Source organism: Ascaphus truei, chromosome 5, assembly GCF_040206685.1.
Source record: "Ascaphus truei isolate aAscTru1 chromosome 5, aAscTru1.hap1, whole genome shotgun sequence".
In the NCBI taxonomy this organism is placed as follows: Eukaryota; Metazoa; Chordata; class Amphibia; order Anura; family Ascaphidae; genus Ascaphus; species Ascaphus truei.
In genome coordinates, this window is record NC_134487.1 from 43,273,829 (window position 1) to 43,291,415 (window position 17,587).

General features: G+C 43.6%; 1 long non-coding RNA gene across 1 annotated transcript in view; it reads right to left on the reverse strand.

Moving 5' to 3' along the window:
- Nucleotides 1-322: 322 nt before the first annotated feature.
- Nucleotides 323-17,587, reverse strand: part of LOC142494976 (uncharacterized) — a 28,630-nt gene continuing 11,365 nt past the window's right edge. Inside the window, exons 2-3 of the long non-coding RNA XR_012801635.1 lie at nucleotides 12,147-14,166; nucleotides 323-6,647 (exon numbers count right to left, since the gene is read on the reverse strand). This is a non-coding gene — a long non-coding RNA (uncharacterized LOC142494976). The remainder of the gene's footprint in view (nucleotides 6,648-12,146; nucleotides 14,167-17,587) is intronic.

A 17,587-nucleotide genomic window follows, 5' to 3' on the forward strand; every position in this document is an offset into this window, starting at 1 on the left:
CTTGGACATGTAAAATGGCCCATATTTTGATTCCTATAATACTTAGAACGCCTTCTTCACGGTTGTGTTTGTATAATTAACATACACGCGTAGATATGATACTTTAGTGCTAAGTTTGAGTGATAAATGAATATCTGTCCTTTGTTATCTCACAAAACATGAAGTGTTTGGCATTGTTTGATTCATATAATCGCACCAGTTACAAATATCTATTCGTTATTCTTGCAAACCGCTGTCAGACCCATACTATGTCACATTTAGTAAACTTACATACTTTTGGACTGTCGTATTGCGCCCCCCCTCCCCCCCAGATATTCACAGAACACCCACAGGCATCCCTTTCAAGTTATACCAAAAGGGTCATTGCTTATTTCTACTGTCAGAGAAGAATTGTGATGCCATATTTCAATTGCCTCATCACCCGAAAAAGGATCGCTCAAATAACCTCACCTTCTGGACAAACATGAAAAGCAGACGAGGTCTTGACCCGCCATAAAAAAAAAATCATGTCTTTTTAACACAATCATGTTGTGTCAATCACCTCTGATGTGCCAGATTTAATACTGAATCTTATGATATTATCATGACAGGCGCCAAATGAGAAAATGTACTACTCTTCGTTTATTGACCAATCCGAACTGTTAAGTAGACGTCAATTTATGTTTTGAACTGTGGCTATAGACCACACTATTTCATAGAATGGATCATTCCTATATACAAAGGCATGATTATTATGAAATTATTATTATTATTTTCCTTTAATGTTACCCAAAATATCCCTGTATAGAATGTTTTTTTAAAACCACTTAATCCGAGCTTTAAGTATTTATTAGACATTAGGGGGTTTATTAATCTCTATCAAATTGCTCGAATTTCATCAGAAAATTACCCAATAGAATAATAGAATTATATGGGAGATGGATATATACAAGTCATACACATACCAAATATCATAATGCAAAACTTACGGTTTGTATGTAGCTTGTTTAAAAATGTAATAAGTCAGGAACTCTTTTACCTATTTAAATGCAACACTGAGTAGTACCCCTTTGATACTGTATGTTAGATATCAGTGTCTGTATTAAAATATAACAAAACCCAACTAGGTTCCTAGCACTCAGGTGTGAATAACGAATCAAATGTCCATATATATGCCAAAAAAAGAATGTTACTAGAATAAAAAAAGATTGTTCAAATAATGAGTAATAATTGATCAGTGTAGGCACAGTGCATATACACAATAATACAATGAAAGCAATAAAAAGATATATGCACTATCAAGGACACAATAAAAGTGTAATCAGTGGCAGATTTCCCATTAGGCTTAAAATGGCAGAATTTGGGGGCGGCATGCGCTTGGCCAGCCAGTTTCGGTCCCGCATGCGCAGCCCGCATACGCAGATCACACATACATGGCCAGCAATGTGACATCCCACTGAGCCATGTTGCCATGACAATGGGACAACGCAGCGCTGGAGGCAGAGGGCGGACCCAGGTAAGTGCCTACGGGCAACATTTTTTAATATCCGACATGGAGTGTAATGAACAAACAACATGTAGCAGAAAGGGAACTATACCAGGGATAACAAGGGGAAATCACAAAACAGTCAGGGAGAGGGGAAAATAGGGAAGGGAGAGAGGACAAAATGCAAATGAAAAGGGGGCACCATTTCACGGGCGAGTCCCGTCTTCTGGCCCGTTCTCAAAGACCAAAAAAGTCTGTGGCACTTCCCTTACTGCCCTCAAATAAGGCCTTCCTTTATATCAATGGAAAAAGGTTTGCTTGGTATAGCTCCGAAATGAGGGGTCAGGAGTAAGGCAAAGTGCTAAATGTCATAAGAAACTGAAAGTTCAGTAGCTGGAATCCTCAATACAGGGTAATCCCCAAAGGGGGTAACGTTACGTGATGCAGAAACCACATAGTTCTGATGCAAATCGCCCAAATCAGTAAGCTCTGTAGTGAAGGACGGCTGTCTGCTCTGCCACACGCCATCCTTTTAAAGCCCTTTAAACATCCGACGTCACCAAGGGTGGAGTCCATTTGCCAGGACACTGACTCCCACGGAGTACAGGGAGTCTGTGCGTCTGACATCAGGGACCATGACGTCCGAGCTTGCAGCAGAGCGTATGTAAAATCGATGCGGAGGTGCAGGGATCACCACAGCGTTGTCATGGCAACATCCCAGCGATCGTGCAGGAACGCAAGGAAGACAAGAGAACAGCATATTTCTAGTGAGCACAAAAACATAACATCCCTGTAAAAGGTAATGGTGAATCGTTATATGCAACATTGTTGAGGTTAAATGTCTAATGTGGACCATTTGTTAAAGGAGACAGGGATGGGGGAGAGAGTAGTGTTAAACAGTGTATGAATGTACCTCCTTAACATGAGAAATTCTGGAAGACCAGGGATAAGGATCCAAATGGTCAGCAGTGTTAGAAACATAAAACATCCTGGTAGGAGATCAAGACACTGAAACTGTCAAACATCATTAAATAGTACGACTAAATAAGTCAGGGGAGTGCAAACTTATGCTGCTGCGCCCCCTTATCTTGCTTGCCCCGGTTCATGTGACCCACGGCATCATTTGACACGTGACATCATGTTACATGACCCCGCGCCGTCATTTGATGCCGCGTTGCCATGGCGACGCATCACACAGCCGGCTGAAGCAAGGTAAGGGAGTGTTGCAGAGGCCTCACGCGATCCCCCAGAATTTAATTTAAATGCCTTGGGGAAGAGCGTGGGGCCTCTGCAACCGCTCGCGCTCCCCCAGACAAATCTCCTGCCCCCCCTGGGGGGCACCCCCCCCCAGTTTGCGCACCGCTGAAATAAGTCATACCAAAGCTTGATCTCTCTAATAATGAAATGACTGCCCACAAAACCCGGTATGTAACCTCCTGGTAAACTACCGGTGATGAAAATAGTCAAGGGAGGCCAGGAGTGGCAATAGTTGGTGAAATAACCCCACAAATAGTCTATCTGGTGACCAACACATCGCCAGTGTGTAAGGGATCGGGGGACACGCGCCTTACAGCGGGTCCCCTTCACCCCGGCTCCCAGTACTGCCGCACGTCCCAGGCCTCCTCCCCGCCGGCTCCTTACCCGCTTCGGTCAGGTGCCGCTCCGGGTCCTCCGTGGCACACACCGCCTCCACCCACACGCTGCTGGGCGCGTGCGCGGGAGTGTTACAGGGCGAGCGCGCACCTGTCCTCTTCTACACTCCTCCTGCAGCCTTGGCTCCACCTCCCATCAGCTGGAGGCTATTCCCACTAGGGAACACCACACCAGCCATCTGAACCTATCCCTGGGGCTGGTCAGCCAAGCCCCCGCTCCACCTCTTGCTCGGTTCTCCAACATTTATAGTTCCTGTCTGCCCTCTCCTTCCTCGCTCTGCATAGTTTTCCTGTGGCTCTTGTAGTACGGAGGTCTATGCCTGGCTCACTTTTGTGTTGCAGCTCTCGCTCCAGTCCCTGCCCTCGTTTGATACCCTTGGATTTGATCTCGGGTCTCGTTAGACTTTGTGTACCTCTCTACTCCCTGGACTCGGCTCTGGACCTCACTACGCTGCTCTCTCCTGCCCTTGACCTACGGCTTTCGGATCTCTACCTTCGGACCTCTGGCGCCCCTGGACGCAGCAAGTATCAGGCTAACCCTTTCTCACCAGACCCGGCAACGTATCTTACCACACTCAGGGCACGCCCTCACTGCTGTGGGTGCGTGTTATACCCTTACCCACCTCAGTACTGGGGACTGGCCAGGTCTGCGGGCAGTCAAGCGTTACACAGCGATAGAGAAAACCCTTAATATGTCAGCAACAATAGCCTATAAGGACAAAGTGAAGGCATGTGGAACCCTAAGAGTAGCATATGGGAAAGATCCCAAATAGGAGACGATATCAGACATGAAGAGCCGAGTAGAGTGAGTGATGACCACTGCAATCAAGAACGGATCAATAGCAAAAGATGGCGTTAACGGTCGGACGTATGGTGTAATCTAGGGGCACACCTGTCAAAAACAAGGAACAATGGCACAACGAATGGACACAGGGATCTGGGAGAGAGAGGCAAAGAAAGCACATCAGTAAAGACAAAATCCATGTACCAAGGCTAAAGGTCACAAAAAGTGGCATCTGTTGTGATGTTAGATAGTGACGTATTAACACTGAGGCAACACTTATCGGGGGTCTGTCAATAGGCTAAATCCTTCCACTAGAAACAACATCTCAAATCCAACTCTTTATTAATTCCATCTGGCATCAAGGTGCCTAGCAACCTGATCCATTTAGTCTCTTTCTGTAGAAATCGTCTGACCAGATTGCCACCCCGGTGACTCTTCTCAACCCCATCAATTACCTGGTACCAAAGTTGGCTTGCATTATGTCCAACTAGTGTGAAATGGTGTGTCACTGGGGCCTCCATGTCACACCTACGTATGGCAGCCTTGTGCTCTCTGAACCGATCCTTGATGCTTTGTGTGGTCTCACCCAGAAGACCCAACCCACAGGGGCATTTGATCAAGTAAATGACTTTACGGTTGAGACAAGTGCAGAAATTTTTGATGAAGGATTTCTTACCCGACTGTGGCTGGAAGAATAAATTACCTTCCTGCACATTACCGCACAGGGATCAGCTACAGCATCTATATGTACTTAAATTTGGGGTACCAAATAATGTCTGTGCCGGGGGGTTTTCTCCCAGGTCTGCTCTGATCAAATGGCCCCTGGTTAAAGTCTCCATTCATGTGACAGCGAAGAACAGTGGATAGACCAAATGTTTCAGGTCCCAAATGGACCTTTCATCAGGTGGATTTAATTTCCATATTAAATGGAGAATTTCATTATGAACTTGCGCGAAGAGCTCTACTTTGTATCTCTGTTGGAGACCTGTACTTTGAAGAAATTGTTTGCTCATGACAGGCAGCACGCTCACACCCTACCTCCAGCAGCCACCCAGTTTTTGAGTATCCTTCAGTCAAGTTTTGGGATTATGCAAGTTTGCTATCTTGGTGTTCCAGCTGGGCAAGCACCAGCAGGCTGCTGGGTAGATCTCCGGTACCCTGTTCATTCGGCAGTTTCTGTGATCTGGCCATAGCACCTTGTGTGGTCCCCGCCAGACATCTAAGCAACCTTTGGATTTTTTTTTTATATATATTACCACACTGGACTTTCACAGAGAGTGCTTGTGTATAAAACATGATGCACATTACAGTTATCTCCTAGGCTTGCTGTTTACAACAAGGGAGGCTTTTTTATTTAACTGAATTGATGAACACCTATTATCCTTTTTAATTACATTGCTGGGGATCTTGTTATGCACCCATCATGGGCACGTTCTATCAAAACAAAGTTAAAGCATATGATTGACATTTTAACGCTTACTCTGTTTGGCTGAGCTGTCTTTCGATTTGACTGAACAGGTTTAAACAATACATTAAATTTTTTAAATTATTTTTCATGCATTTTTTTCTGTGATCTACTCTCAAAGAAAATAGAAAGTTTACCTACCAATATTTCATTTTCTTCAAGTCCGCAGTGGCAGCCATAATAGCAGGGAGATAACTCCTCTCTCTAGCTGGGATAGGGCAAGAGTTCTGATGTAGGTATAAAGGAGGTATGGCCTGTTTCCTGATCAGCTATCCAAGCTCCTAAAAATCCCAAATGAACAAAATAGACAGAACAACAAGGGAGGGAAGTTGGCTGCCATAGAGAACTTGAAACCAAAATATTGGTAGGTACATTTCCTATTTTCTTCATCGTCCTCTATGGCAGCCATATCAGCTGTAATGTTCCAAAGCCATTAACTAGATTGGGTGGGTACATCCTTAGTAGCGGACATAATTATGGCTTGTAAAACCCTTTTCCCCCTAAATCTTGCATCAATCGAGGCCTGGAGATCTAACCTATAATGTTGATAAAAGGTATACAATGAGGACCATGCCACTGCCTTCCAGATATCTTGTGATTGTGCATTCTCCTTCCAAGAATTTGTTGTTGAAAGAGCGTTTATAGTCTATGGTGGACCCTTCCCTATGGAAGTATAAGCTTCGCTGATGGCTCTAATATATAGCTGAGGTGACATGTTTCCTGGAGTGATGTAAGGTTTTAATGACTTGGTCTGAAAAACCCATTGCTCTCAAACATTTTGTCTCAACCTTTCATGCCGTCAACTAAAGGAAAAACCGGAATGGCAGAGAGAATCAACCCCTGCTTTATCAGGGTGGGAAGTGGAGGAAGCCTCCATTGAGTGTCTATGGAAACGTCCAACAAATATTCTGGATATGCTGGCCAAGACAGTCTCTCAGTATGTCGTTCAAATGGTTCTTTAAAAGAAGAAAAATGTTCTAAAGGGATAGTCGTATGTCTTGCTATGCGTGCAATCGCCGCAACCACTTCAGGAGGATAACTCCTGTTTTTCAGTCTTCTTCCTGGAACGGGTACATTTTAGTAAAGCACCTCGTATTTCTATGTCTTTCCACGAATTTCCATTCGGAGCCGATAGTGCCTTGAATGTAGTTGTGAGCTGGGAAGAACCTAGCCCCCTTCCTAGGGCCCAGAAATGCTTGATCCAAGATCCCAAGTTCCTCCTTGGAATTTTCAATGCTTAATGTTGTGAGTAACCAGATACTCTGTTTGGAGTAGAAATAGCTTCCAAAAACAAAAATACAAGAAGAATAAGGCATGCATATTATGCCACAACATTTAAAAAACAGATATTGCACAAACATTAACGGAATATTTTGAACATCTGCATCTACAAAAGAGTTTTGAATAAATACTCAGTGTAATAAAAATAGCGGGAAAATTAAGTATTTTAATCAATCAATCTGGTGCCTCAGGGGGTTAATGTGGTTACCGTTTGTCTTAAAAATACAAGATATTGTTTTTATGATAGACACCCTTCCAGTTTCTATGCTGATCTACAAGGAGGGCTTAATTGGGGGGGCGTAACAGATGGCCCGCTAAAAGTTAAATGTGTAGTTTAGAAGGCGAGGGACGATAGCCCAGGATCTGGCTGTCAGCCTGAAAAAAAACCTGGTCTTTAATTATCACTTGTGCATCCCAGAGAGGTGACAATCAAATCCCCACTTAGTTGGAGGACTTTATTAAATATAAGAAATTATGGGCGTGACAGCAATTCATAAGAGTAACAAATGCATATGTCACCATTGCGATTAGACAAATCATATCATACAACATACTGCATGCGTAAGAGGTTCAAAAGACAACCGTTTCTCCTGCGGAAATAAACATTAGGCTATCATTTTATAGCACCCTCTCTATCCACCTTTAAGACCCACCTTAAGACACACTTGCTTAAAGAAGCATATGAACAGCACTGTGGATATTCTGAACTCATGATACATAATGTTTGGCCCCCTGCAGACGCACTTACCAGAACTCCCTCTTCCTGTCTCTGTACGTTCTCCCTACCTACCAATTAGACTGTAAGCTCCTAAGAGCAGGGACTCCTCTTCCTTAATGTTACTTTTATGTCTGAAGCACTTATTCCCATGATCTGTTATTTATATTATCTGTTATTTATTTGATTACCACATGTATTACTACCGTGAAGCGCTATGTACATTAATGGCGCTATATAAATAAAGACATACAATACAATATGTAGGCGTGCATGTGAAGTACACAGACATAACAGTATGTACAGTTAGATCCGGAAATAATTGGACACTGATACAATTTTCATAATTTTGGCTCTGTACGCCACCACAATGGATTTGAAATGAAACAACCGAGATGCAATAGAAGTGCAGACTTTCAGCTTTAATTCAAGGGGTTGAACACAAATATTGTATGAAACGTTTAGGAATTGCAACCCTTTTCATACACAGTCCCCTTATTTCAGGGGCTCAAATGTAATTGGACAAATTAACACAATCATAAATAAAATGTTCATTTTTAATACTTTGTCGAGAATCCTTTGCAGGCACTGACTGCTTGAAGTCTGGAAAGCATGGACATCATCAAACGCTGGGTTTCCTCCTTTTTGATGCTTTGCCAGACCTTTACTGCAACTGTCTTCAGTTGTTGTTTGTTCGTTGGTCTTTCTGCCTTAAGTTTTGTCTTGAGCAAGTGAAATGCATGCTCGATCGGGTTGAGATCAGGTGATTGACTCAGCCATTGCAGAATATTCCACTTCTTTGCCTTAAAAAACTCCTGGGTTGCTTTCGCAGTATGTTTTGGGTTATTGTCCATCTGTAAAGTGAAGTGCCATCCAATCAACTTCGCTGAATTTGGCTTAATCTGAGCAGACAATATATCCCTATACATTTCAGAATTCATCCGGCTGCTTCTGGCTTTTGTCACATCACATCATCATCAATAAACACTAGTGACCCAGCACGTTTCCACTTAAAAGTCTTCCTCAGGGGATAATCTGATCCTGAGATTAGCCCGAGGAAGACTTTTAAGTGGAAACGCGCGTTGGGTGAATCATTGACTACAGAGTGGCACTTTGTTGGTGACATCCAGAGTGGAGGACTACTTTAATCAGCCAAGTGTATGCTGTGATGGCCGCGGAGCAGATGCTGTTGCTGTGAAGATAACTGTCTGTCCATATGACCCATGGTGGTCTGAATGCTCACCACCAAGACACTTATGTAAGTGGAATACTTTGTGTTTTTAATATTAAAAGCAGTATTATACTATTTTGCTTTTTCCTTTTTTGTATATGGATTTCCATTCCTTTTCTATGGATCTGGAGTACCTATCTGGAAACTAAAGTTGGTAACTTCTAATAACCACAACGCCTTATTATCACGTCGTACACGTGAGTGCAAATTCTATAGAGCTATCAACATTGATTTCATTTGTTGGGGTTGACAATATTGCACTATTTGGATAATGATATGCCTACCTCCTGGAGAGTGTTCTTCACTTGGCTGGATGTTGTGAAGGGGTTTTTCTTTACCATGGAAAGGATCCTATGATCATCCACCACTGTATTCTTCCGTGGACATCCAGGCCTTTTTGTGTTGCAGAGCTCACCAGTGTGTTCTTTTTTTCCTCAGAATGTACCAAACTGTTGATCTGGCCACTCCTAATGTTCCTGCTATCTCTCTGATGGATTTTCTTTTTTTTTGCAGCCTAAGGATGCCCTGTTTAACTTGCATTGAGAGCTCCTTTGACCGCATGTTGTGGGTTCACAGCAACAGCTTCCAAATGCGAATGCCACACCTGGAATCAACTCCAGACCTTTTACCTGCTTAATTAATGATGAAATAACGAAGGAATAGCCCACACCTGTCCATGAAACAGCTTTTGAGTCAATTGTCCAATTACTTTTGGTCCCTTGAAAAAGAGGGGGCTACATATTAAAGAGATGTAATTCCTAAACCCTTCCTCCAATTTGGATGTGAATACCATCAAATTAAAGCTGACAGGCTGCACTTTAAGCCCATATTCGTTATTTAACTGTAACTTAAATTTATTTTGGTACACAGCCAAAATAACAAAACTTGTATCAGTGTCCAATTATTTCCGGACCTAACTGTATATCTTTATTTATATGGCACCATTAATGTATATAGCGCTTCACAGCAGGAATGCACGACAATCATATAAATAACAAATAATACAAATAGAACATAATGGGAAGAAGTGCTTCAGACATAAAAGTGACACTTAGGAAAAGTCCCTGCCCCGAAGATCTTATGATCTAATTTGTACGTTCTTCCTACTTACCGAGACAGTAGGAAGGTACCCTAGTAAGTGCGTCTGCAATGGGCAAAGGTCAATGTATGAGGTGTAAAAGTAACAACCACTCATACGCTTCGTTAAAGAGGTGTGTTTTAAGATGGGTCTTAAAAAGGTGGATAGAGGGGGTGCTAGTCAGATATTGAGGGGGAAAGGCATTCCAGAGGTGTGGGGTAGTCAGTAAGAAAGGTTTAAGGTGGGAGAGGATTTTAGTATCAAAAAGGGGTAGACAGAATACATCCTTGAGCAGAATGCAAGAGTGTAGATGGTGAATAGCAAGAAATTAGGGCTGATATGTAAGGAGGGGCAGAAGAGTGTAAAGCCTTACAAGTGAGAATTGAGTGTGTGATAGAGGATTTGATAGGAAGCCAGGAGTGGGATTTTAGCATGGGAGACAGACAGATTTAGGAAAGAGTAGTGATTCTGCCAGCAGCGTTTACGATAGATTGTAGGGGAGACAGGTGAGAAGCGGGAAGGATGGACAGAAGGAGGTTACAGAAGTTGAGACAGGAGAGAATGAGGGCGTATGTCAGAGTTTTAGCAGTAAAAAAACAGAGGAAAATGTGTAATCTTTGTAATATTGCGGAGGAAAAAACCTCAAGATTTAGCTACCTTTAGAATGCGAGGGGAGATTGTGAAAGAGGAGTCAAGTGTGACCCCTAAGCAGCGTGCCCATGCTACTGGGTATATGATAGTGCTTACAACAGTAATGTAGAAGGAGGTAGTAAGGCTAGGTTTGGGAGGAAATATGAGGAGCTCTGTTTTTGACATGTAAAGTTTAAGTCGGTGGAAGGGCCATCCAGGATGATATACCCGAGGGACATTCAGAACATTTTGTCTGCACAGCAGGTGTAAGGTCAGGGGTTGAAAAGTAAATCTGTGGGTCATCAGCATAGAAGTGATATTTGAACCCAAAAGATGTGATTAGGTCACCTAGAGAGTGTAAAAAGAGAAGAGGTCCAAGGACAGAGGCCTGGGGTACCCCCACAGAGAGATCGATAAAGGAGGTGGCGTGAGCAAGAGGCACTGAAAGTATGATGGGGGGAGAGGTAAGAGGAGATCCAGGATAGAGTTTTGTTTATGGATACCAAGATTATGGAGAATGTGAAGGAGAAGAGGGTGGTCCACAGTATCAAATGCTGCAGAGAGGTCGAGTAATATGAGCAAAGTGTAATCACTTTTGTCTTTGGCAGGCATTAATTATTTTAGTGAAGGCTGTTTCAGTGGAGTGAGCAGTGTGAAAGCCAGCTTGTAGAGGGTCTAGGAGAGAATAGGTGGTGAGAAAATGGAGCAAGCGAGAGAATACAAGACATTCAAGGAGTTTAGAGGCAAACGGCAGGAGGGAGACAGGTCGATAGTTAGAAAGAGAGATAGGGTCAAGCTTGCTGTTTTTGAGTAATGGTATAATTGTTGCATGCTTGAAGGAGGAGGGAAAGGTACCAGATTAGAGGGAGGAGTTAAAAATGTGTGTGAGTGTAGGGATTATAGTAGGAGCAAGAGGTTTTAGGAGATGGGAGGGAATAGGGTCAAGAGGGCAAGTGGCAGATGGAGAAGAGGAGATCAGCAACGATACATCCTCCTCTGTGACAGTGGAAAAAGTGTAAAAGAAGGGAGGAGAATTAGGAAGAGGTATCGGATGGGAGGAGGATACAGAGGGGATGTCCTGACATATCGATTCCAAATTTTCATTGAAATAGTCAGCAAAGTTCTGAGGTGAGATGGAGGAAGAAAAACAGGCAGCAGAGGATTGTGTGAGTAGGGAGTCAAAGACAAAGAAGTGTCGACGTGGGTTAGACTAGTGCGTGTTGATTAGTGAAGAAAAGCAGACTTGTTTAGCCTGAGGGCAGAGTTGAAACAGAATAACATACATTAGTGAAGGAAGTGTGCGAGAGTGTAACATTTCCTCCAGAGGCGTTCAGAGCAGCAAGCACAGGAGTGGAGCATGTGTGTATGGCAATTTTGCCAGGGTCTGGAATTAGAAGGGCGAGAATGGCAGAGAGAAAATGGGGCATGTAGATCAAGAGAGGAGGATAGGGCAAAAGTTGTTGTTCCTGATCAGGTTGTCAGGGTCTGGAGCAGAGTGAGGATATGGAGGAGCGCAAAATGGAATCAAAAGATGGTAGATTAATAGAGCGCAGGTCTCTGCAGAAACGAGGGGTAGATGATGGTGGAGAAGGGGAGAAGTGAGCGAGGGAAAAGGAGATGAGATGGTCAGAGAGGAAAGGGGAATTGGAGAAAGATAGAGAAAAAGGTGAAGATGGCATCTGTCGAAGTATTAGAGAAATTAAGATGAATGTCACGGTAGACCAGGTCTTTTAACACATTTATATTTAAGGGATCAGTCACAAGGCAGTGAAATAAAATTAGGTTTATTTGGATTAGACCTTCGGAAACACAGAAACACAAAATACAGAGAATATACGCACTTACTTTGGGGCTTGGGGTGAAATCTAGTCTTTCCTAGTTGCTGGGCGCCTGCTTCAGCAAAAGGCATTACCCTATCTGCTCCAGTTGGTTCCAGTCTGCTGGCTGGGCCTCTCCATCCTTCTCTGGGGGTGTGTATAGCTCTTTCACCCAGAAGCACCTTTGAGAAGCCCACCAGCAGCTCCTTGTCTCTTCAAATCTCCAACAAAAAAGAGAGCTATGTGCTACACAGCACTATCTTAGATAGGGCTTTCTGTCTAACTAACTTTGAAAGGGCTGGCAGCCAATCAGAGCACGGATTATGGCTGTGCATTAAATGAGGGGAAAATTCAAAGCAATTGCCAATGAAAATCGTGCCTATGAGTTTGAAACCTAGCAACTATTTTCCTGAATAGCCGCATACCCCCGGTGGTCCCGACACCTCTGGATCTAGATGAAACAAAGGCTGTGTCTGAAGATAGCAAGTCCACCGCCCTTCCCCCTCACCATGTGCCACAAACCTGCATGTCTTTTGCAATTAACACAGGGAATCCCTATACTTGGGCAGGTAGCATTGAAATGCTAACCCACATCTGGCTGTATGGACATTAATACATAATGTATAAAATACAATAAGCCATACTTTAATACAGTATAAACCTTAGGGAACCTTATATATGTGCGGGACCTGCGTTGGGGATACCTGGCTTGAAAACTAGGAGTCTTGGGGGACACTGTATAGCTTCAGTGTAATTCTCCTCGTGTATCCACAAATCATGCCCGCACGCCGGGGAGAATTAGGGGGACTTCCAGTAACTTTGTTCCCCAAACTCCTGCAAACAAAAAGGAGTACATGTCGACCCAAATATCCCACATAAAACTTTCACTCCCAAAATCTCATGTTTCAGACACCGGGAACCCCAAAAGCCCCTAAACAGGTCATGTTTTTGCTATACTTTACATGGGGCTTCCATAGCCCACCCCGTCCTTATGTACAGACAGGTACCTGCAAATTAGACACTATTTGCGGGTAACATAACAGTTCTACCGGCTACTCCGGTCAGCAACACTTAGTACCCTTTTTTAACCCTAGGTGATCCCTAATATCCACCTTTAATCTCCTGCTCCCAAAGTCACTTTCCTGCAGCTATCTCCTGGCGGAACTCACAACCCTACTTGGCATTTCTATCCCACAACCCTGCAAGGGACAGTATATGGGAACATGGTTACAGAAAATACATGGTTTTACCTTACTGGACCGAAAAGTTAACCCTCTTGGCCCATTACCATGGTCTCTAGAGGCAACCGGCCGGGCTTCACCTTTATTAATGAAGACCAGCTACCTCCGACCATCACAATGAGGCATTCCATATATTTAGGCAGCCTTTAAAGCAACAAAAAACAAAGAAGCCCAAAGCTACATCCAATATAACAAAAATACACAGTGAAATACCTATATATCTCTCTTGAAAAAGGGTCATTTAGTTAAACCCTTTTGCCAAAACATTTTAAGCCTGCAAGACACATCAAGGCATGACCAAATTTGCAGGTCCTAACACCAACTGATTAAAATTCTTATTTACCTCTATAATTAAAGGAAGAATGATCGCATTGTATCTGTCCCAACCAGCTGCATGAAAAGACCTGCTTACATGGAAAGTGGGGAGGCGCGAGCTTAAACCCTGAGAGGGGCCACTAACCTCCAAAATAGCTGAGACCAGCTGGACAAAGTTAATAAAACACACACACATATATATATATATATATATATATATATATATATATATATATATATATATATATATACTGTATTTTTTTTTATATATGTAATTTTTGGGGTTTCTTAGAGCTTGCTGGCTATCTGTGTGTTTATAGACTTGTCTTGGTATAGTACTGTACTCGCTTAACTGGAAGTGAACACATTTTCCCATGACTTTGGATAGTATTGGGAGAACAGATATTGGCCTGTAGTTTGAAACGGCATTTTTGTCCCCACTTTTGAAGATTGTGACAACTCTGGCAGTTTTCCAGATCTTGATAATATGGCCTGTGGGTGAAGAGACAAAGCAATTAGTTCCATGTCACATAAGTTGAAGTTATAGTTTTGCATGAGGAACAATAAATGTGTATCTATAACTACATATTCATTTAAAAATTGTCACTTTAAGGTGCCACTCTAAGGCTAAGGCCCCGCTCCCAGAGTCAGCGCGCCCGCACTGCAGACAGGAGGGGCGCTGACATACACAGACCGCGATATGCGGTCTGTAGGGAGCGGGAGGTGGGCGGGAGTGGGAGGCTTGAGCGGGAGGGGGGCGTGGCTTGAGCGGAGGGACCCGCTACTCTCCCCCCCCTCCCTCCACGGCTCGGGCTGCTGATTGAAGGTAAGTAAAGCAACACACACACACAGACAGAGGCAGGCACTCACGCACTCAGGCACACACACAGACAGGCACGCACGCACTCAGACACACACACAGACAGGCACTCACGCTGCTTTCACTCCACACTCCTCCCCGCTCCCCGAAGCCTCTCCTCCTCCCGAAGACTCCCCTCCCCATTGGCTCACAGCCACACCACGTGACGCGTCAACGCTAGGGATCACCATTCTCTTGTATCCCATAGCGGCTGACGCGCCACAGTGTGTAGTAAACTGTGCAGCCAGGGGGGACCGGGACCGGCTCCGCAGGATTCCCCTGCTGGTGGGGAACTCGCGTATGGCCGCCCGCGCCACCGAGCGCAGCGGGACCGAGGCCTAAGGGGCCATGCTCAACCTTGCTAGTGGCATTGAGCCGGTATCAAAAACCTCAGAGGTGGCACTGTAATTGGCAAAAATAAATGCTGTGTAGAGATCTCATTTGGATTGAAGAATTGAGTACAAAAGGCCCTTTAGAGTTAAATTTAGGGAGAAATTTGGTTTGTTTTTTAAATTGTGTTTTGTTAAATGGTTAGTTGAAATGTATATTTAAAGAGTGTGACAGGTGGAGTAGGGGCACCCCCTGATGAAGAGACAATGGTGTTTAAACCGGTTTGAATAGGATATGGCATCTTCCACCATAATGTTTTTAAAAGAATAAATGATTTTTTTTTAAAACAATTTTTTGTTTCATCTTGGAATTTGTACTCCACATCGCGTGAGTTGCCCTATATAAATCTTTTTGGACTTATGTGAACATTGAAAGGCACTTTGGATACTAAAATTGCTTAAGGATCACAGTAGTAGTAGTAGTAGTAGTAGTAGTAGTAGTAGTAGTAGTAGTAGTAGTAGTAGTATTACTATGATTTCCTTTAGGTAGAGAGCACACCTTAATATATAAATATTGTGGTGCACCGACCATTAATTGTGTTCATTCCTTACAAACAGTGACTTAAAAAAGCCTGAAACTCACAAGAGGTCTAGTGAAAAAACAGCCATTTTTAAAAAAAAATTCAAACATGACAACATTTAAGTCCATATTGAGATCTTCCTTAGGAGTGACTTAAGGAACTTATTCTTAGATATAGCTGTGACCGAAAATAAAAACTACAAATACCAAGTCCGATCAAGCATTGCTTAAAAATGTCCCATCAACAATAACCACCGTTAAAAGCTTAATAACAAGACATCCTTAAAGCAAACCGTCTCCACATCCTGCTTCTGTTTTTAGAAACATGTTCTGTACACAAAGCAGATAAGATACCTTTAACTTGATTGTTTCATAAAAAACACACTGCAATACAAAACAATCTTCTGCAGCAACCATATATTGTTGCGGATTAATATACTTTTCGAAATATTGAGATTGATATCGCAAAACAACTGATCTATGCAAGATGCCATCATAGAATAAAATAGCTTCATGTGCTTACATTACAAACAGGAAGTAACTGCTTAGAGCTACAAATTTAGAAAAACAGTAATTATGCATGCAATCAACACCTAATTTTCGCTTATTATTCTGTGCAACATCTATAATTTAAATATTCTCTAGTATTATAGAAAGAGACCAATGTGAAAAATTGCAACATCTTGCTTGCTTGAGGCAGGCACTTTTGTCTAACCACTAAGTCGTGCCTGTCCACTGAGCAGCTAAACATTTCCATCGTGATTTAGACTGGGAGTGAATGGCTGACATAAGCAGTCAAGTGAATATAATAAACAAGGAGCACAAAGTCATGGTCCTTGGGAGTTGTTTGAACATATAACCGGTTAGACAACACTGGCCCACAAATTGGTTTTACCAAGCCGAAGAGCATAGGAGGCAGTATGTATAAAGACCAAAAGGGAATGGTGAAAAAGTGTAAAGAAGAGAAGTACTTCTTAGCATGGGGCTGTATCCTCCATAAGTGGAGTGAGGCCGCCTCCCTCACCCCCCCCCCCCCCCCCAGAGGATAAACAAAGGGCAGCGCGGCTGCCCGGTGTGGGGCTGATGGCTGTATGCGGAAGGCATAAGTGCTCTCAAGAGGCCTTCAACACATAGCCAGGTGTTAAAAATAGGCATGGTGGAGTGAAGGGGATAAAGACGGCAAGATTTTAAGAAATTGCCTTGCTGTCTCTCTCTCTGTGGATGCTGAATTACCTCCAGGAGATGCACCCGCTGCAGTCACGGAAATTCAGTTTATTATTCACGCTAATGAACCATGATGGCAGTCGTCACACACAGCACTCAAGCAGGCACATCAAGGCCCTACACAGGCAGCCACAAAACGTACTGGACTCCGAAACAGAGCCAGATCTTCTGCATCAGACGCAAGGTGGGTCACAGCCCCAGCGCTACAGAGACAGCAATCCCTGCCAGGTGAGACCCTTCCCCGCGGTCTCCGATCCCAGCTGGAAGCTGGCACCCCACCATAACAATATGTTATCCCACCAGATCTACTTTGGCTACCGACATATCGGCCCGAGGATATGTCCCTCAGGGTCTGGCTGCTCATCCAGATCCACTACTGGGACACCCCAGCCACAACTCTTCCATGGCTTCCGCTCCTCCCAATAGGAAAAGGGTTAGACCTCCCAGCACTGCCCCCAGGCTAGACAGGCTCTGAGCAGCTCTCTATCTCCGGTAACAATTTATCTCACTGTACCACCGTTTCCCGCCCCCCACTGTCCCAATTGTCATCTGGATATGCCCCTCTAGGTCCCTTGTCAAATCTGAAAAGGCCCCTGCCCTCCTCCCCCAAGTGGGAATTGGACACTTCAAGGTTATCCTGCAATTACAGCATACCCCTCCTGCCGAAATTGGTTTATAGAGCACACAGAATATAGGGGGCTCTCCATGGCATATGTATGATGAGTAGTTCAGGCAAACAATGCAAGGGAATAGGATTTAGAATTTGAGCACAAAATACATTGGTCTGTGGTTACTTGTGATGTTAGAAAAGAGCGGTCCCTTTACGAAAGAGCTAGGTGATCAACCAGGGAGCCAACCACAGGGAAGAGTTGAAAAACAGGAATTCTGGCATATAATGAAAAACAGTGTTCAATGGGAGGT